General features: G+C 42.1%; 1 protein-coding gene and 1 pseudogene across 3 annotated transcripts in view; one reads left to right on the top strand and one right to left on the bottom strand.

Annotated features, from left to right (window-relative positions):
* Nucleotides 1-1,270: 1,270 nt before the first annotated feature.
* On the bottom strand, nt 1,271-6,864 carry LOC308627884 (nitric oxide-associated protein 1-like; annotated as a pseudogene). Its single transcript, XR_014017853.1, has 4 exons — nt 5,779-6,864; nt 4,940-5,056; nt 2,015-2,134; nt 1,271-1,565 (listed from the first exon to the last, which is right to left on the bottom strand). The product of XR_014017853.1 is annotated as a nitric oxide-associated protein 1-like (transcript).
* Nucleotides 2,131-20,860, top strand: part of LOC308613454 (DNA-directed RNA polymerase II subunit RPB2-like) — a 43,612-nt gene continuing 24,882 nt past the window's right edge. The window contains exon 1 of one of the 2 annotated variants that reach the window (XM_081226994.1): nt 2,131-2,741. The gene's annotated coding sequence lies outside the window, so the exon portion shown is untranslated. Of the gene's footprint in view, nt 2,742-6,954; nt 7,039-20,860 lie in introns of those variants that run through there. The other variant, XM_081226993.1, reaches the window with a different exon arrangement.

Here is a 20,860-nt window from a genome sequence, read left to right as displayed (position 1 = left end):
GCTTCCCTGGTGTCTCAGTGGTTAAGAATACGCCTGCCAGTGCAGGGAACCCGGCTTCGAGCCCTGGTCCAGGAAGATCCCACATGCCACGGAGCAACTAAGCCCATGCACCACAACTACTGAGCCTGCGCTCTAGAGCCTGTGAGCTACAACTACTGAGCCCACGTGTCACAAGTACTGAAGCCCGTGTGCCTAGAGCCCGTGCTCCACAACAAGAGAAGCCACCGCAATAAGAAGCCTGTGCACCGCAATGAAGAGTAGCCCCTGCTTGCCCCAACTAGAGAAAGCCCGCACGCAGCAACAAAGACCCAGTGCAGCCAAAAATAAATAAATTTATTTAAAAAAAAAAGTTCATGCTAAACCTGAGTCTATAGGAAGCTCATGGATCTGCATTTCAGGCCAGCTTACTCCACAAGCGTTTATCTCAACATTGGGATCTGGGACTTGACTGGCCAGTTCATTGTCCACAGCTCTAGTGCCACTTACTCATTTAGGAATATATAAAGGTGAAGACTTCTGACTGATGTAATGTCATACAGTGTTTACAGGCAAATGTTGATGAAATGGTTAAAGTGCTCTGATCCTTGCAGAAGAAACTCTGAATGCCAGAAAGACATAACATGAGTTCTAAGATTTTCAGGCCCTTTTAGATTATGTAAGGGAAACTTCTACTTGTTTTCCAGTTCCCATTCTCCCCTTCTTCCCTTAAGTAATACAAGTCTGAAACCCCATTTCCCTCTACATCCTCCAGCTTCCCCAAGGGGGGTGTGGCCATGTAAGTGTTGACCAATGGACGCTGTGAGTGGGGAACTTCCAGCACTTCCCCCTTTTCAGTAGAGGAGCTGCATGCTCTTCACTCTCTTCTCTTTTTCCCATTGCGAAAGGATGACAACTTGAACAACCACCTTAGACCCAGAGATGGAAGCTGCGGCATGTTCCCCCGGTTGGGTCCCTGGATGACTCTGTGGAGCAAAGCCACTTACTCGCTTCTATCTCATTTCAGCCCATGTATTTTGAAGGCATTGATGTTCTGCCATTTTTTCATAGGCCAACTGCTAAGCTGCTCTCTCAACTAGCCTCCAAATTAGAAATGCCATCTGGTTTCATTAAAAATATAGTGGGAGAAACCTGAATTCAACAGAACTCCTTTTTAGGTATATCTGAATCACAGATACACACATATACGTACCCAGCAAAAAATAACTTCTGTTTACAAACTCAATTCATTAAAAAGAGGCACGGTCCTTGGTAGCTTAAAAAGGGTGGCGGAAGGTTTTATTATAGCAATATTTAATGCAATGCAATGTATACAGTATGTTCTATATCGTTAATCTTCAATGTGAACAGGTCAGCTTCATATATTTATCTTTTTTTCTTTTTCTGCAGATTGTACACAAGGGCAGGAGGCTTTTTGGTTTTATAGGCCACGCTTCTCCGGATGCGCTCTCCTTTGATGTTAACTACACGTGGCAAGAGTGGGCGCCGGACCGTCAGAACTGTTCCTTGAGGTGTGTAGCCTCGGAGGTGCAGTTTGTCCTTAAACTGCGGCGTTACTGCTACCCAGCCTATGCAAGAACACGGCAGAACACAGACGGTGTTAGCAACTATCTTATTAAAAACACCAAACACAGCTCAAAATGGAAACCCAAGGGAGGCTACTGCTGCCTTTCACTCTATTTTTAAAAAGCATACAATGCATTTGTGAAAAGGTACAGATTTATTTTCAGAGTAGGTTACATCTTATGAATAATCTAGTATGTATTTCTTAAAATATTCAGCTTATGTCAGTTAAGGCACATCTGTATAGAAATATACTACAAGTCAGTAAGGCTACTTTATTCACCTTTTCAAAAGTGCTTGGTGTAGGGACCTCGCTGGCGGTCTAGTCGATAAGACTCCATGCTTCTATTACAGGGGGTGCGGGTTCAATCCCTGGTCAGGGAGCTAAGATCCCACATGCTGCGCGGTGCGGCCAAATTAAAAAAAGGAAAAAAAGTGCTTGGTGTAAAATTACCTGCAGAGGAGAACTTGATGTCAGCCCTGCTTCAGATTCCCCAAGTCCTTCATCTGATGTGATATCTTCAGCAACAAGAGGAGGAAATCCTGCTATTCTTTCTTCTCCACCCATTGGAACCTTCCATTGGGAGGGGATGAAGATATTTGGAGGTTCAAATTAAACCCCTGATAACTCTAATATTAAGTAAGGCACTGATAAGATAATACTGTACAGGTATCAAGAATAAAATCCTTTTAAACATTCAACTGTTGAAAAAACCTCAAATCACTTCTAGGTCAAATGAAAAACCCGGGAGCTCTGTGATGGGATGAAGCCTATAGATCCCAGTGACAAGGACCCCATGCGGGCATCCATCTGGTGGTAACCTCCAGACAGCAGAATCTTGCTTTATTAGCTTACTGTTTTTACAGTCCTCCATAAAGCTTTAGACACAGTAATTTTGGGCAATTAAAGCAACATCCTTCCAAATACCTTAGTACTTACAGGCCTGGATGGACACAGAGATTAATCCCTGCCTCATCACCTCTCAAGGGTACATGGATAATGGGTAAGATTCAGGTGTTTCCATGAATTGGAAGTAACTGGATAATAATTTACCTGTTTATTAACAGATCTCTCTGTGTTTAGCACCGAGGACACAAAGATAGCTACTACAATATGTTCTATATGGTCCCTACCCCAGAGGAGATCAGACGGTGGAAACAGCAAGTAAATAAATTACAAGGTAAGAAATGTGATGAGAGGCATCTACTAAGTACTGTGATTGTGAAGGAAGTAATGAACGAGGTTTGGTCAAGGAAAACATTAATGAAGAGCAGAATTTGAAAAATAGCTTAAAGTTACTCAGTGGAAAGGTATCCTGGGTTAGTATTATGTACAGACACAAATTGGAAAAAGGATAATGAGTTCAGAGAACTGTAGTTTAACTGTGCAGAGTATGTTATGTGTGTGTGTGCATTAGTGATGAGGCTATCAGTTTAGACTTCTCTCAGTAATGTGGAACTACCAAGGAATTATAAGCAGGAAAGAGAAAAGAGTCAAAAAAGAATACTGTGACCTGCTTTGTATTTTGGAAAAATCTGCATAGTGCAGGGTTTCGCAACCTCAGCACTATTGACCTTTGGGGCCAAATAATTCTTTGTCTCGGGAGGCTGTCCTGTGCATTGCACAATTTTTAGCAGCCTCTACTCAGCATCCACCAAGTTGTGAAAACCAAAAACGCCTCCAGTCTTTGTCAAGTGTTCCCTTGAGGTAAGAGTCAACCCTGGTTGAGAACTACAGCTGTGGTGGGGTGAGGGTGGGCAGAAGGCAGTAAAACTGGGAGCTGGGAAAATACCTAAGGATCTCAAAACAGCCTAAAGAAAGTAGATTACAGTTTGGACTATGAGGCTGGTCTCAGTGATAATTAGGAGGCAGGAGTGACTTTGACTTGGGAGGTGAGTAAGAAAACCAGAAGGCAAGGATGAGCCACAGAGCAGCCCAAGGAACCATTTGTATTACACCGGGAGAGAAGCCTCAGTGTTGTTTTGAGAAGTATCAGTGAGTCCACTCTGAAGACTACACAGATGCGTGGGGGTGGAGCCCTACCCTGCAAATCCTACATGTCTCTGGAGTATTAACTTTAGGGCATTTATTTCAATGGAGTTTTAATTTCACTCTGGCTTTCTTAGGAAATCCAGAGAGAAAGAAGCATTTACTTCCCAAGTCAGGTTGGTTTTATCCTTGTTGAAGGGCGGGTGTGTATTTTTGTGTTTTGACTTATTTTCAGTTGTATGAGCATTAATTAATGGTAAATCACCTCTGCATTGGACATACCCGCTATTTTTGCAGTAGGTATGTCCCATAATCTTCATCATCACAAACACTTACGTAGCAGTGACAACAGTCCCCTTGCGCTTGATCTTCTCCACAACCTCGTGGTGTAGGTACAACAGAGAGAGGTAAAGGAAACTTACCTAAAGTCCCACAGCTTCGTTAAGTGGTGGAGCAGAGCAGGCTTTGGACCCAGCCTGGCTCCAGAGATCTTCACTATCATACACTACACACCAGCCAACAGTGTGTAGCCATGTCTGGTTAAAGATCTGTAAACAGGCCCCATTCAGTCTCTGGTAAACTTGGAACAATTTCGGTGGCATAGAAAGGGCACAACAGGGACTGCAGAGGATGGGACGTGAGAAGCAGGAGTAAGCTTGATTGTAAAGAGGAGGAATGAGCAGGACACTGAGTTTTCTTTTGTTTTTTAAAGGTCAGAGAAATTTTAACACACTCTTTAACAGGTCAAAGGAAGGAGCAAGTAAAGCAGGAGAGAGGAGGTACGATAACCTCTAAGTGCCTGGGATTAAGAACCTCGGAAGAGAACTTTTCCATTCATACAAAGGCTTCTCAACTCAGCACTACTCATATTTTGGAACAGATAATTCTGTGTTGTGAGGTGCTGTTTGTGCATTGCATTATGTTTAGCATCATCTCTGGCTTCCACCCACTAGATGCCAGTAGCATCACCCAGTTGTGAGAAAATCTGTAACTTCTCTTCACTCGCATTATCCAGTACAACTTTCTGTAACGATGTGACCGTTGGGCAGTTGAAAAGTGGCTAGTCCAAGTGAAGAACTAAATTTTAAAGTTTATTTCATTTTAATTAACTTATTTAAATAGGCACATGGCACTACAATATTGGACAGTGTCACCTAGAGAAAACCCAGCTCTGTCACTATTCTAGGATCGGTCCAATCCAACATCACTTTTCTATAAGCGCCCACCTCAGTTTATAGCCAAAATCCTCAAGGTGAACAAGGTCGGGGAGAGCTAGCTGAGGGTGTAACAAAGTTGGTTCTGTCCAACAAAGTCTATTTTAGCAGGGCCGTGGGACTATTACAGGGTGTGTTAACCTAACTATACAACCATCAAAGCGTGTTGCCTCACCTTGAGTAACGTATGACCCCCGTGCTTCTGATATACCGTGTCCTCCTTGTCCAATGAAGTAATGTGAACGGGAAGGAAGTTGGAAGCCACAACTGTAAGCCACGTTCACTGATTTTCCTTAAGAAAGGAAGAAGGAACTTATTTTATACAATGAAAAACTACCAACCAGTATAAAATCGCTGTGTGTATAAGTCAACCAAAGTTCTCTACAGAGAAAAACAGCTTTTCAAAGTTAAATACTGGTTTCAAAGGAAGAAATGAGGTATTTAGTTTTGTCTTCTATGACAAACAGGGCCATAGAAGCACCCATTTTGCAATTACTACAGACGTTTCTTAAAGCCACATATTTGACATTTCTTCTCAGCGAAGCCACACATCATATTGCATTAGTGAATTATTCAAATGTTAAATCTGTATAGTAATCTCATGAGTAAACTCAAGATATGAAGAGAAAGTGAGGGGTGGAGCTAGGTGTAGAAAGTGAAAGAAGGATTTTCCGGAGAAATATACAAAGAACTAAAGCTACGAGGGAAACCTCCAAGAAAACAGAAACTACTTTGTCATCTGGTTCCCATACAGTGCTGAGAAGAGGGACTGGTACATAGAAGTACTCTAATTATTTCTTTTGGAAAGTTACTACAACATATACTGAATTTCCAAGCACTAAACTGACACAGAAGAGAAATGTGACCAAAGTAGTTAGATAATTTTTAAAGTGAAGGCTCCAGCCAGCCCCTGGTGGACATTCATGAAAGATATAGGATTAGGTGCCTGAACCACGATCAGACTTCCAGCGTCTCAGAAAACGATGGGGACTGGCGCCCTAAGGCTCACCAGACCATGTGGTCGATAGCTTCGGCGCCCTTGGCGATGCAGTAATCGGACTCCAGAAGCGTGTAGAAGAGAGGGCACTTGCCAGCGTTGGTGGCGCCAACCACGTAGACGTCGCCGCGGTAGCGTCAGGAACGCTGGAGCGCGGAGATCAACTCTTCCAGTCTTGAAGCTGATGAGCCGCACGTCTCTGAGCATCGTGCTGGACTTGGGCGAAGGATTCGCTTTCTCCTGCTCGTCCCGTGGCCGGTCCCCGCTGGGGTGTTGTGGCCTTCGGCAGCCAGGGGGCGGCAGGAGCCCGGCGCGGGCACAGTCATTCCACAGTCGCTCCTGGAGCCGCTGTCGGTAGCCGGGAGTATCCAGGGGCAGCAGGTTCACCTTGTTTCCCAGCAAGATCAGCTGCTTGGGGCCCACCGGCGCGGGCAGGTGCGGCAGCAGGGCGTCGGGCAGATCAAGCAGGTTCATCATGTACAGCACCAGGGCGAGCTTGGGCCGCCGCAGCGCGGCGGTCACCAGCTCCAGGTACTGCTCGCGGCTCACCTGCAGACGCAAGGGCGCGCCGGTGAAGCACCAGCAGCCAGCAGCGCTGGCACACGGTCCGGGTGCATCTACCGCCCGTTCCGTAGTTCCTGCTGCCGCCGCTCCTCCCGCCGCTGCAGCACCGTCGCTCCTCCTCCTGCCGCTGCTGCAGCTCCCGCAGCTGGTCTTGGAGGGTCACTGCGGGCTCCGAATCCGGGACGTACTCGGGGAACAGAAAACTCTCCTCCATGTCAGCCCTTCCCTGGTTATCCCCAGTCGCTGTCGCGCCACGGGGAAGCCCACATCCCAGGCCGGATGGGTACAGGGAGGAGGAGTTGGCCTCACATCTCCTCTCGAGGAGCGTCTCCCGGAGGCCATGGCCCGCTACCGTGGGAGTGGATCCCCGCAGGAAGCTGCATAGCAGCCTATGAGTGAGGCCCGTGGGCAGCATGAGAAACACGGGCGTGGGCAAAACGGGCTGAGCCGCCTTTTCTCACGTGCCCTGTGGCCCCAGATGTGCGTAAAACAGTAGAGACTACCTGAGAGCTGTCATTTGTCAGCGTCTCACTTCGGCTCCTCCTCTCGCGTCTAATGTCGTAAGTTCTCGCGAGGAAGGCTCTGTGGCCTGAGAGCCCAGTTGAAACCGAGATAAAGGCACCGGGGATGGTGGGTTGGTCGAATAGGCTAGCGAGTGAGGGTTTGTTCACTTTCAGGCTTCTTCAACGCGCCGCCGCTGGCACCATCTGCTGGTAAGAAATCACATTTTAAAAATCTTCATGTTTTTTTGTCTTTGGAACTGGAAAAAAAAAAAGAAAATCGAATGCCGCAGACATGGCCACAATAAAAACTTTTTAAAAACATCTTTATTAGAGTATAATTGCTTTACAAGGGTAAAAAACTTTTATTAATACATCTTCTTGGCTCTTTTCCCATGTGTCAGTATTTGTGCAACAGCATTAAAAAGCAAAAACTTTCATTGGCTACATCCAAAGCTTGAGAGTGTTAGAAGCAGCGCCTGCTTCAACCGCTTGAAGCTTCAGCCCACAACGTGCGCATGTGCAGTTCTAGCCGTCAGCAAACCTTAACCTACACTTTGCGCAGGCGCAGAATTAATATTGGGCCTTTTTTTTTTTTTCCGCGCCCCCTGCCCCTCCCGCGCCGTGAGACGCAGAGTATTCTGGGAACGCCCGACACGGAAATGTTTTCGTTTGACGCTGCTTGGGGCTGTGGGCGCTTGGCTTTTCTCCCTGTGGTTTTGAGAGTTAGCTTCTCGTGAACCGTTTGTCAATATGTGTGACGCACACGAGGGTAGGTGACCATTCAGAATACTCCGCGGCGACCCATCTAAGCGGGGAAACGTGGGTAGCTGGACGAACTGAGGATTTGCGGCCTCCACCCCGGCCCGCCGCACCATGGCCCTAGTCGTTTCCCCACACTCCCAAGGCCGGGAATGAATCCGGGATTTTGAGAGGTGGAGGGTGCAGGGAACGTAGCCTTTATCATCTCGGTCAGGGTGACTCTTGTTCTCTCCTCTGTCTGCCCCTGGGTGAATCTGACACTCCTTTCCCGTGTTGAAAATAGGGCGCAGAACTATGCGACAGGTTCCATTGTTCCGACTTTGAAGCAAAGGGCTCCTTTCTTGATTTCCCTTAAGGCCAGAGTTAATGAATTTATGAATAGTTGAATTTTTGAGCGTCAGCCTGTGCCAGGCATTGTGCTAGGCTCTGGAAACACGCCGGGGACAAAGAGTATTGAGAGGAGGGGAGCAGGGATTAGTCTGTTTTGGCGTTCCTTCATGCTGTCACATGCCTAAGTAAATTATCTTAAAAGATGACTTTTCCGGGCTTCCCTGGTGGTGCAGTGGTTGAGAGTCTGCCTGCCGATGCAGGGAACACGGGTTCGTGCCCTGGTCCGGGAGGATCCCACATGCCGCGGAGCGGCTGGGCCCGTGGGCCATGGCCGCTGAGCCTGCGCGTCCAGAGCCTGTGCTCCGCAACGGGAAAGGCCACAACAGTGAGAGGCCCGCATACCGCAAAAAAAAACAACAAAAAAAACAAAACAAAAGATGACTTTTCCATTTCGTCTTTCCACAAGATGACACAGTTCTAGGTGGCGTGTGTTTCACTGAACAGGACCAGTATATCTTTTTTTTCTTTCTATATGTAGAATTCTTAGTCATGTCTGGTGTATTTTCATTATGTATTTTTAAAGCTCCCAATTCCATTCTGTACAGCTTCTATTTCTACGTCGTTTTCTTCTAGCTCCTTATACCGTGTTCACCCCCTCACATTTCTCCTTATTTTCTCAGCTGCTTCGTGGAGAAAATAGAAGCAGAAGCTTAAACTCTACTGTTTAAACTTCTGTCACTTTTAATCTTGAGTCTAATTTATTAGCATCATTATTATATTCTCTTTTTTTTTTACATTCTCTTAACTTCTGTGTTGGAAAAAAAGTTGAAAGTTTTTTTAGCTTAATTTTTGAGTAGGTAGTATATTCTCATGGCTCACAAGCCATGAACATGTAAAGTGTAAGGTCTTATTCTTGTCCACCATCTCTCCTGTGTGAGCCCTCTGCATCATAAGTAACCACTGTTCTTTAGAGTCATAAGTAACCACTGTTCTTAGATTCTTAGCTCTCCAGATGCTTTATTTATATTCAAGGAAATACAAGTATAGTATTTTTTTTACAAGTTTATTTATTTTTGGCTGCGTTGCGCACGCTTTCTCTAGTTGTGGCGAGCAGGGGCTACTCTTCGTTGAGGTGTATGGGCTTCTCATTGTGTTGGCTTCTGTTGTTGAGGAGCACGAGCTCTAGGCGCACAGGCTTTAGTAGTTGTGGCTCACGGGCTTTGTTGCTCTGCGGCATGTGGGATCTTCCCAGACCAGGGATTGAACCCGTGTCTCCTGCATTGGCAGGTGGATTCTTAACCACTGCGCCACCAGGGAAGTCCCTACAAATACAGTATTCTGTTTTCCCCCTTTTTACAGACAAAAAGTAACTTCACATTTTTCTGCACTTTTATTTTTTGCCTTATTTTTCTACTATATCCAGGAGATTTTCATATCAGTACATAGAGAGCATCCTAATTTTTTTTCACAGCTACTTAGTTTGTCTGGATATACCATAACTAAAGTTGTGTCTTGATGGATAGTTGGGTTATTTCCAGTCTTTTTCTGCTTCAGACAATGCTGTAATGAGTAATCTTGTACTTATCATTTTGTCCAATACAAGTATATCTGTAGGATAAATTTTTAGGTATAGAATTGTCAGGCCAGATAATGTATACATGTTACACAAAATATTAACATTTTGCCAAATGCTGCCAAGTGACCACTGTAGTGATTATGCTAATTAGTATTCTCTTAACAATGTATAATAATCCTGTGGGAAAAGAGTTAACGTTATCACAGTTATCAAGTTTGCTCCAGCATTGAGTCTCCATTCCATTCTTGCTTGTGTCCTTTGATCATTATTTGATATGCCCTCATCAGTTTTTAGACACTCTTTCTTCAGCTGGCTTCTTTCTGGGTGAAATATTAGATCTCTCTTGTCCTCAAGAAAGCGAGTTGAATGGTTTATGTCCTTTTTCTTCCAATATTTTGAGAAAATGAGCGACTTCTCAATTGATAAATCAGATGGACATTTTTTAAACCTTATCTAAACCCTGTGGTAATCAATACTGTTGATGACTTTCTCATGAAAAGTCATTCCTTCTGTCTGCAACATCACTCTCACTTAATTCTTCTTACCTTTGTGGCTTTTTTTCTCTTTCTCTTCTGCTGTTCACATTATCCCTGGATGATTTCATCCCTTCTCCATGGCTTCAGTTTCCATACGTGGATGACTTCTGAGTACAGTCAGCCCTCCATATCAATAGGTTCTGCATCTGGGAATTTAACCTCAGATGGAAAATATTTGGGAAGAAAGTGCCAGGAAGGAAAACTTGAATTTGCCTTGAGCTGACAACTATTTATAGGTGTGCCTTGTTTTATTTTGCACCTCTTTTTGTGCTTCAAATTACTGCATTCTTTACAAATTTAGGTTTATGGCAACCCTGGATTGAGCAAGTCTGTTGATGCCATTTTTAAATAGCATTTGTTCACTTCATGTCTCTGTATCAGATTTTGGTAATTCTTGCAATATTTCAGACTTTTTCATTACTATATTTGTTATGGTGATCTGTGATCAGTGATCTTTGATTTTACTACAGTGAGTCTCTGAAAGATCAGATGATTGTTAGCATTTTTTCACAAAAAGTATTTTTTAATTAAGGTATCTACATAATTTTTTAGACATAACTTTAGACATAGCATAACATATAATTTTTATATGCCCAACAGGCTTTCTGTCTTGTTCAATTGATCTGTATTTGTTTTTGTGCCAGTACCATACTGTTTTGATTACTGTAGCTTTCTAGCATAGTCTGAAGTCAGGGAGCCTGACTCTTCCAGTGGCATTTTTCTTTCTGAGAATTCCTTTGGCTATTCGGGGTCTTCATTGTTACCATACAAATTTAAAAAATTTTTGTTCTAATTTTGTGAAAAATGTGTAAAAATGTGTAATTTGATAGGGATTGCACTGAATCTGTAAGTTTCCTTGGATAGTATACTCATTTTGACAATATTGATTCTTCCAATCCAAGAACAGGATATATCTTTACATCTGTTTGTGTCATCTTCCATTTCTTTCATTAGTGTCTTAAAGTTTTTGGAGTACAGATCTTTTGCTTCCTTAGGTAGGTTTATTCCTAGTTATTTTGTTCTTTGGATGTGATGGTAAATGGGATTGTTTCCTTAACTTTTCTTTCTGATCGTTCATTGTTAGTGAATAGAAATGCAAGAGATTTATATGTGTAAATTTTGTATTCTGCAACTTTAGTGGAAGTAATTCTTTTTTTTAATTTTTCAATTTTATTTTATTTATTTTTTTATACAGCAGGTTCTTATTAGTTATTCATTTTATACATATTAGTGTATATATGTCATTCCAGTCTCCCAATTCATCAGACCACCACCACCTCCCCCCCGCCACTTCCCCCCTTGGTGTCCATACGTTTGTTCTCTATATCTGTGTCTCAATTTCTGCCCTGCAAACCAGTTCATCTGTACCATTTTTCTAGGTTCTACATATATGCGTTAATATACGATATTTGTTTTTCTCTTTCTGACTTACTTCACTCTGTATGACGGTCTCTAGATCCATCCATGTCTCTACAAATAACCCAATTTCATTCCTTTTTATGGTTGAGTAATATTCCATTGTATATATGTACCACATCTTTATCCATTCATCTGTTGATGGGCATTTAGGTTGCTTCCATGTCCTGGCTATTGTAAATAGTGCTACAATGAACATTGGGGTGCATGTGTCTTTTTTTTTTTTTTTTTTTTTTTTGCGGTACGCAGGCCTCTCACTGTTGTGGCCTCTCCCGTTGTGGAGCACAGGCTCCAGACGCGCAGGCTCAGCGGCCACGGCTCACGGGCCCAGCCACTCCACGGCATGTGGGATCTTCCCGGTCTGGGGCACGAACCTGTGTCCCCTGCATCGGCAGGCAGACTCTCAACCACTGCGCCACCAGGGAAGCCCCATGTGTCTTTTTGAATTATGGTTTTCTCTGGGTATAGGCCCAGTACTGGGGTTGCTGGGTCATAGGGTAATTTTATTTTTAGTTTTTTAAGGAACCTCCATACTGTTCTCCATAGTGGCTGTATCAATTTACATTCCCACCAACAGTGCAAGAGGGTTCCTTTTTCTCCACACCCTCTCCAGCATTTGTTGTTTGTAGATTTTCTGATGATGCTCATTCTGACTGGCGTGAGGTGATGCCTCATTGTAGTTTTGATTTGCATTTCTCTAATAATTAGTGATGTTGAGCAGCTTTTCATGTGCTTCTTGGCCATCTGTATGTCTTCTTTGGAGAAATGTCTATTTGGGTCTTCTGCCCATTTTTGGATTGGGTTGTTTTTTTAATACTGAGCTGCATGAGCTGTTCATATATTTTGGAGATTACTCCTTTGTCCATTGATTCATTTGCAAATATTTTCTCCCATTCTGAGGGTTGTCTTTTCATCTTGTTTGTAGTTTCCTTTGCTGTGCAAAAGCTTTTAACTTTCATTAGATCCCATTTGTTTATTTTTGTTTTTATTTTCATTACTCTAGGAAGTGGATCAAAAAAGATCTTGGTGTGATTTGTGTCAAAGAGTGTTCTTCCTATGTTTTGCTCTAAGAGTTTTATAGTGTCCGGTCTTACATTTAGGTCTCTAATCCATTTTGAATTTATTTTTGTGTATGGTGTTAGGGAGGGTTCTAATTTCATTCTTTTACATGTAGCTGTCCAGTTTTCCCAGCACCACTTACTGAAGAGACTGTCTTTTCTCCATTGTATATCCTTGCCTCCTTTGTCATAGATTAGTTGACCACAGGGGCGTGGGTTTATCTCTGGACTTTTTATCCTGTTCCATTGATCTATATTTCTGTTTTTCTGCCCGTACCATATTGGCTTGGTTACTATAGCTTTGTAGTATAGTCTGAAGTCAGGGAGTCTGATCCCTCCAGCTCCGTTTTCTTCCCTCAAGGCCACTTTGGCTATTCGGGGTCTTTTGTGTCTCCATACAAATTTTAAGATGTTTTGTTTTAGTTCTGTAGAAAATGCCATTGGTAATTTGATAGCGATTGCATTCAATCTGTAGATTGCTTTGGGTAGTATAGTCATTTTCACAGTATTGATTCTTCCAATTCAAGATCATGGTATATCTCTCCATCTGTTTGTATCATCTTTAATTTCTTTCATCAAGTCTTATAGATTTCTGCCTACAGATTTTTGTCTCCCTAGGTGGGTTTATTCCTAGGTATTTTATGCTTTTCGTTGCAATGGTAAATGGGAGTGTTTCCTTAATTTCTCTTTCAGATTTGTCATCATTAGTGTATAGAAATGCAAGAGATTTCTGTGCATTAATTTTATATCCTGCTACTTTACTAGATTCATTGATTAGCTCTAGTAGTTTTCTGGTGGCATCTTTAGGATTTTCTATGTATAGTATCATGTCATCTGCAAACAGTGACAGTTTTACTTCTTCTTTTCCAATTTGTATTCCTTTTATTTCTTTTTCTTCTGTGATTGCTGTGGCTAGGACTTCCAAAACTATGTTGAATAATAGTGTTGAGAGTGGACATCCTTGCCTTGTTCCTGATCTTAGAGGAAATGCTTTCAGTTTTTCACCATTGAGAATGATGTTTGCTGTGGGTTTGTCGTATATGGCCTTTATTATGTTGAGGTAAGTTCCCTCTATGCCCACTTTCTGGAGAGTTTTTATCATAAATGGGTGTTGAACTTTGTCAAAAGCTTTTTCTGCATATATTGAGATGATCATATGGTTTTTCTTCTTCAGTTTGTTAATATGGTGTTCACATTGATTGATTTGCGTATATTGAAGAATCCTTGCATCTCTGGGATTAATCCCGCTTCATGGTGTATGATCCTTTTAATGTGTTGTTGGATTCTGTTTGCTAGTATTTTGTTGAGGATTTTTGTATCTATATTCATCAGTGATATTGGTCTGTAATTTTCTTTTTTTGTAGTATTTTTGTCTGGTTTTGCTATCAGGGTGATGGTGGCCTCATAGAATGAGTTTGGGAATGTTCCCTCCTCTGCAATTTTTTGGAAGAGTTTGAGAAGGCTGGGTGTTAGCTCTTCTCTAAATGTTTGATAGAATTCACCTATGAAGCCATCTGGTCCTGGACTTTTGTTTGTTGGAAGATTTTTAATCACAGTTTCAATTTTATTACTTGTGGTTGGTCTGTTCATGTTTTCTATTTCTTCCTGGTTCAGTCTTGGAAGGTTATGCCTTTCTAAGAATTTGTCCATTTCTTCCAGTTTGTCCATTTTATTGGCATAGAGTTGCTTGTAGTAGTCTCTTAGGATGCTTTGTATTTCTGTGGTGTCTGTTGTAACTTCTCTTTTTTCATTTCTAATTTTATTGATTTGAGTCCTCTCCCTCTTTTTCTTGATGAGTCTGGCTAATGGTTTATCAATTTTATCTTCTCAAAGAACCAGCTTTTAGTTTTATTGATCTTTGCTATTGTTTTCTTTGTTTCTATTTCATTTATTTCTGCTCTGATCTTTATGATTTCTTTCCTTCTGCTAACTTTGGGTTTTGTTTGTCCTTCTTTCTCTAGTTCCTTTAGGTGTAAGGTTAGATTGTTTATTTGAGATTTTTCTTGTTTCTTGAGGTAGGCTTGTATAGCTATAAACTTCCCTCTTAGAACTGCTTTTGCTGCATCCCATAGTTTTGGATCGTCGTGTTTTCATTGTCATTTGTGTCTAGGTATTTTTTGATTTCCTCTTTGATTTCTTCAGTGATCTCTTGGTTATTTAGTAACGTATTGTTTAGCCTCCATGTGTGTGTGCATTTTACATTTTTTCCCTGTAATTGATTTCTAATCTCACAGTGTTGTGGTCAGAAATGATGCTTGATATGATTTTAATTTTCTTAAATTTACTGAGGCTTGATTTGTGACCCAAGATGTGATCTATCCTGGAGAATGTTCCTTGTGCACTTGAGAAGAAAGTGTAAACTGTTGTTTTTGAATGGAATGTCCTATAAATGTCAAATCTGTCTGGTCTTTTGTGTCTATTTAAAGCTTGTGTTTCCATATTAATTTTCTGTTTAAATGATCTGTCCATTGGTGTAAGTGAGTTGTTAAAGTCCCCCACTATTACTGTGTTAGTGTCGACTTCCTCTTTTATAGCTGTTAGCAGTTGCCTTATGTATTGAGGTGCTCCTATGTTGGGTGCGTATATATTTATAATTGTTATATCTTCTTCTTGGATTAATCTCTTGATCGTTATGTAGTGTCCTTCCTTGTCTCTTGTAACATTCTTTATTTTAAAGTCTATTTTATCTGATGTGAGTATTGCTACTCCAGCTTTCTTTTGATTTCCATTTGCATGGAATATCTTTTTCCATCCCCTCACTTTCAGTCTGTATGTGTCCCTAGGTCTGAAGTGGGTCTCTTGTAGACAGCATATAGATGGGTCTTGCTTTTGTATCCATTCAGCTAGCCTGTGTCTTTTGGTTGGAGCATTTAATCCATTCATGTTTAAGGTAATTATCGATACGTATGTTTTTGTTACCATTTTGTTAACTGTTTTGGGTTTGTTTTTGTCGGTCCTTTTCTCCTCTTGTGTTTTGTACTTAGAATAGTTCCTTTAGCATTTGTTGCAGAGCTGGTTTGGTGGTGCTGAATTCTCTTAGCTTTTGCTTATCTGTAAAGCTTTTGATTTCTCCATCGAATCTGAATGAGATCCTTGCCGTGTAGAGTAATCTTGGTTTTAGGTTCTTCCCTTTCATTACTTTAAGTATGTCATGCCACTCCCTTCTGGCTTGTAGAGTTTCTGCTGAGAAATCAGCTGTTAACCTTATGGGAGTTCCCTTGTATGTCATTTGTCATTTTTCCCTTGCTGCTTTCAGTAATTATTCTTTGTTTTTAATTTTTGCCAATTTGATTACTATATGGCTCAGCGTGTTTCTCCTTGGGTTTATCATATATGGGACTCTCTGCGCTTCCTGGACTTGGGTGGCTGTTTCCTTTCCCACGTTAGGGAAGTTTTTGAGTGTAATCTCTTCAGATATTTTCTCTCAGGTCCTTTCTCTCTCTCTTCTCCTTCTGGGACCCCTGTAATGCAAATGTTGTTGCATTTAATGTTGTCCCAGTGATGTCTTAGGCTGTCTTCATTTCTTTTCAGTGTTTTTCCTTTATTCTTTTCTGCAGCAGTGAATTCCACCATTCTGTTTTCCAGGTCACTTAGCCATTCTTCTGCCTCAGTTATTCTGCTATTGATCTCTTCTACTGTATTTTTCGTTTCAGTTATTGTATGGTTCATCTCTGTTTGTTTGTTCTTTCATTCTTCTAGGTCTTTGTTAAACATTTCTTGTATCTTCTTGATCTTTGCCTCCATTCTTTTTCCGAGGTCCTGGGTCATCTTCACTATCATTATTCTGAATTCTTTTTCAGGAAGGTTGCCTATCTCCACTTCATTTAGTTGTTTTTCTAGGGTTTTATCTTGTTCCTTCATCTGGTACATAGCCCTCTGCCTTTTCAGTCTTTCTGTGAATGTGGTTTTTGTTCCACAGGCTGCAGGATTGTAGTTCTTCTTGCTTCTGCTGTCTGCCCTCTGGTGGATGAGGCTATCTAAGAGGCTTGAGCAGGTTTCCTGATGGGAGGGACTGGTGTAGAGGAATTCATTCTTGAGCTCTAGTAGTTTACTGGTAGCATCTTTATGATTTTCTATGTATAGTATCATGTCAACTGCAAACAGTGACAGTTTTACTTCTTCTTTTCCAATTTGGATTCATTTTATTTCTTTTTCTACCCTGATTGCGGTGGCTAGGACTTCTAAAACTGTGTTGAATAAAAGTGGCGAGAGTGGACATCCTTGTCTTCTTCCTGATCTTAGAGGAAATGCTTTCAGGTTTTCACCATTGAGTGTGATGTTAGCTGTGGGTTTCTCATATATGGCTTTATTATGTTGAGGTAGCTTCCCTCTATGCCCACTTTCTGAAGGTTTATATCAAAAATGTGTGTTGAATTTTGTTAGAAGCTTTTTCTTCATCTATTGAGCTGATCCTATGGTTTTTATTCTTCAATTTGTAATGTGGCATATCACACTGATTGATTTGTGGACATTGAAAAATCCTTGCATCCCTGGGATAAATCCCACTTGATCATGGTGTATGATCCTTTTAATGTATTGTTGGATTCGGTTTGTTGAGATTTTTGCATCTATGTTCATCACTGATATTGGCCTGTAAGTTTCTTTTTTTGTGATATCTTTATCCGGTTTTGGTATCAGGTGATGGTGGCCTCATAGAAGGTGTTTGGGAGTGTTCCTTCCTCTGCAGTTTTTTGGAATAGTTTCAGAAGGATGGGTGTGATTGAGGTGCTCGTATGTGGGTGCATATGTATTTACAATTGTAATACCTCTTTCTTGTATTGATCCCTTGATCATTATGTAGTGTTCTTCTTTGTCTCTTGTAACAGTCTTTATTTTAAAGTCTGTTTTGTCTGATATGAGTTTTGCTACTCCAGCTTTTTTTTACTTTCCATTTGCATGGAATACCTTTTTCCATCCCCTCACTTTCAGTCTGTATGTGTCCTTAGATCTGAAGTGAGCCTCTTGTAGACAGCATATATATATGTCTCATTTTTGTATCCATTCAGTCACTCAGTGTCTTTTGGTTGGAGCATTTAATCCAATTACATTTAAGGTAATTATTGATATGTATGTTCTTAGTACCATTTTGTTAATTGTTTTGGATTTGTTTTTGTAGGTCTTTTTCTTCCCATTTTCTTTTGTTCTTTTCTCTTGTGATTTGATGACTATGTTTTTTTTAAATATATAAATTTATTTATTTATTTATTTATTTATTTTTGGCTGCGTTGGGTCTTTGTTGCTGCATGCGGGCTTTGTCTAGTTGCGGCACACTGGGGCTACTCTTTGTTGTGGTGCACAGGCTTCTCATTGCGGTGGCTTCTCTTGTGGTGGAGCATGGGCTGTAGGCATGCAGGCTTCAGTAGTTGTGGCTTGCAGGCTCTGTAGTTGTGTCTTGTGGGTTCTAGAGCACAGGCTCAGTATTTGTGGCACATGGGCTTAGTTGCTTTGCAGCATGTGGGATCTTCCCGGACCAGGGCTCAAACTCGTTTCCCCTGCACTGGCAGGCAGATTCTTAACCACTGCACCACCAGGGAAGTCCCATGACTATGTTTAGAGTTGTGTTTTACAGCTTTTTCTTTTTTGTATGTGTATCTATTGTAGATTTTTGGTTTGTGGTTATCGTGAGGTTTTTATGTAGCAGTCTCTCTCTCTATTTTTATATGTATGATTGCTTTAAGTTGCTGGTCTCTTAATTGCAAATGCATTTCCAATATCTTGCATTTGTACTCTTCTCTTATGATTGCTGATTTTGACTTCATGTTTGTGTGTGGATGATTTCCTACCTTTACTGTAAGTTTATCTTTACTGGTGAGCTTTGTCATTGGTAATTTTCTTGGTTCTAGTTGTGGCCTTTTCTTTCCCATCTAGAGAAGTTCCTTTAGCATTTGTTGTAAAGCTGGTTTGGTGGTGCTGAATTCTCTTAACTTTTGCTTGTCTGTAAAGCTTTTGATTTCTTTGTCAAATCTGAACAAGAGCCTTGCTAGGTAGAGCATTCTTGGTTGTAGGTTTTCCCCTTTGATCACTTTAAATATATCATGGCACTCCCTTCTGGCCTGCAAAGTTTCTGGGGGAGAAAACAGCTGATAGCCTTATGGGGATTCCCTTGTATGTTATTTGTTGCTTTTCCCTTGTTGCTTTTAACATTTTCTCTTTGTTTTTAATTTTTATAAGTTTGATTAATATGTGTCTCAGAGTGTTCCTCCTTGGGTTTATCCTGTATGGAACTCTCTGCACTTCCTGGACTTGAGTGATTGTTTCCTTTCCTATGTTAGGGAAATTTTTGGCTATTATCTCTTCAAATATTTTCTCAGGCCCTTTTTCTCTCTCTTCTCCTTCTGGGACCCCTATAATGTGAATGTTGGTGCATTTAATGTGTACCAGAGTTCTCTTAGACTGTCCTCATTTCTTTCCATTCTTCTTTCTTTATTCTGTTCCACAACAGTGATTTCCACCAATCTGTTTTCCAGTCTCGTTTATTCTGCAATTGATTGCTTCTGGTGTATTTTTAATTTCAGCTATTGTATTGTTCATCTCTATGTCTTTGTTTTTTAAATCTTCTAGCTCTTTTTTTTTTTTTTTTTTTGCGGTACGCGGGCCTCTCACTGTTGTGGCCTCTCCCGTTGTGGAGCACAGGCTCCGGACGCACAGGCTCAGCGGCCATGGCTCACGGGCCCAGCTGCTCCGCGGCACGTGGGATCTTCCCGGACCGGGGCACGAACCCGTGTCCCCTGCATCGGCAGGCGGACTCTCAACCACTGCGCCACCAGGGAAGCCCTAAATCTTCTAGCTCTTTGTTAAACATTTCTTGTATTCTCTTGGTCTGTGCCTCCATTCTTTTTCTGAGATTTTGGATCATCTTTACTATCATCACTCTGATTCTTTTTCAGGTAGATTGAGTATCTCCACTTCACTTAGTTCTTTTTGGGTTTTGTCTGTTTTCTTTGTCTGGAACATATTTCTCTGCCATCTCATTTTGTCTGACTTTCTGTGTTTGTGGTCTCTGTTCCTCAGGCTGCAGGATTGTAGTTCCTTTTGCTTCTGGTGTGTGCCCCCGGTGGGTGAGGTTGGTTCAGGGGCTTGTGCAGGCTTCCTGGTGGAAGGGACTGGTGCCTGCCCACTGGTGTGTGGAGCTGGGTCTTATCCTTCTGGTGCGCAGTGGTGTGTTTATAAGCAGCTGTTGGTTCAGGACAACTTTAGGCAGCCTGTCTGCTGATGCGTAGGGCTGCGTTCCCACCCTGTTGGTTGTTTGGCCTGAGACGTTCCAGCACTGGAGCCTGCAGGCTTTTGGGTGGGGCAGGTCTTGGTGCCAAAGTGGCAACCTCGGGAGACCTCACTCTGGGACCTCTACCACCAGTGGCCTTGCCCCTGGTGTGAGCCACAGCCAACCCCCTCCTCCCCAGGAGACACCCCAAGACCTGCAGGCACATCTGGCCCAGACTCCTGTGGAGTCACTGCTTTGCCCTGGGTCCCAGTGCATGTGAAAACTTGTGTGCCCCCTCCAAGAGTGGAGTCTGTATTTCCCCCAGTCCTGTGGAGCTCCTGCACTCAATCCCTGCTGACCTTCAAAGCCAAATGCTCTGGGGGCTCCTCCTTCCTGTTGCCAGTCCCCTGCTAGGGAGCCTGACGTGGGGCTCAGAACTCTCACTCCTGTGGGAGAACCTCTGTGATATAATTATTTTCCAGTTTGTGGGTTGGCCGCCTGGCAGGTATGGGAATGATTATATCGTGAAAGCGCCCCTCCTGCCGTCTCATTGTGGCTTCTTTTTCTTTGGATGTAGAATATCGTTTTTGGTAGGTTTCCATCTTTTTTGTTAGTGGTTGTTCAGCAGTTAGTTGTGATTTTGGTGTTTTCGTGAGAGAAGTTGAGCTCAAGTCCTTCTACTCCTCCATCTCATCCTTATCTCCCCAACACACTTATTCTTTTACATAAGAAGATGAGACTAATATTAGGACCAGTGCACACTAATTTTTCAAATGCCATGTTGTTTAAGTACCTATTATTGCATAACTACCCCAAAATTTGGCCGTGTAAAAATTAATTTAGTATGTTCATGGATTCAGTGGGTCAGGAATTTGGACAAAGCATAGTAGGAATGGCACGTCTGCTGCCTGATGTCAGTGGTTGAACTGAGAAGTCTCAAAGGCTGAGTGTTGACAGCTGGGGGTTGGGTGATCCTAGAGTGTTTACTCACATGTCTGGCATCCAGCCTAGGAAAACTCAAGGGCTAGGATTGCTGACTAGAGCATCTGTAAGTGGCCTCTCCATATGGTTGGGGCTTCCTCACCCAAGTATACCAGCCTTAGAGTAGTAGAACTTCTTAATGGCAGCTCAGGGCTCCAGAAGAAAGTGTCTCAGC

Source organism: Mesoplodon bidens (genome assembly GCF_964165515.1).
Source record: "Mesoplodon bidens genome assembly, chromosome: 1".
Taxonomy (NCBI): domain Eukaryota; kingdom Metazoa; phylum Chordata; class Mammalia; order Artiodactyla; family Ziphiidae; genus Mesoplodon; species Mesoplodon bidens.
The sequence above is the reverse complement of the archived record's forward strand: the minus strand, read 5'-3'. Positions and strand labels throughout refer to the sequence as shown.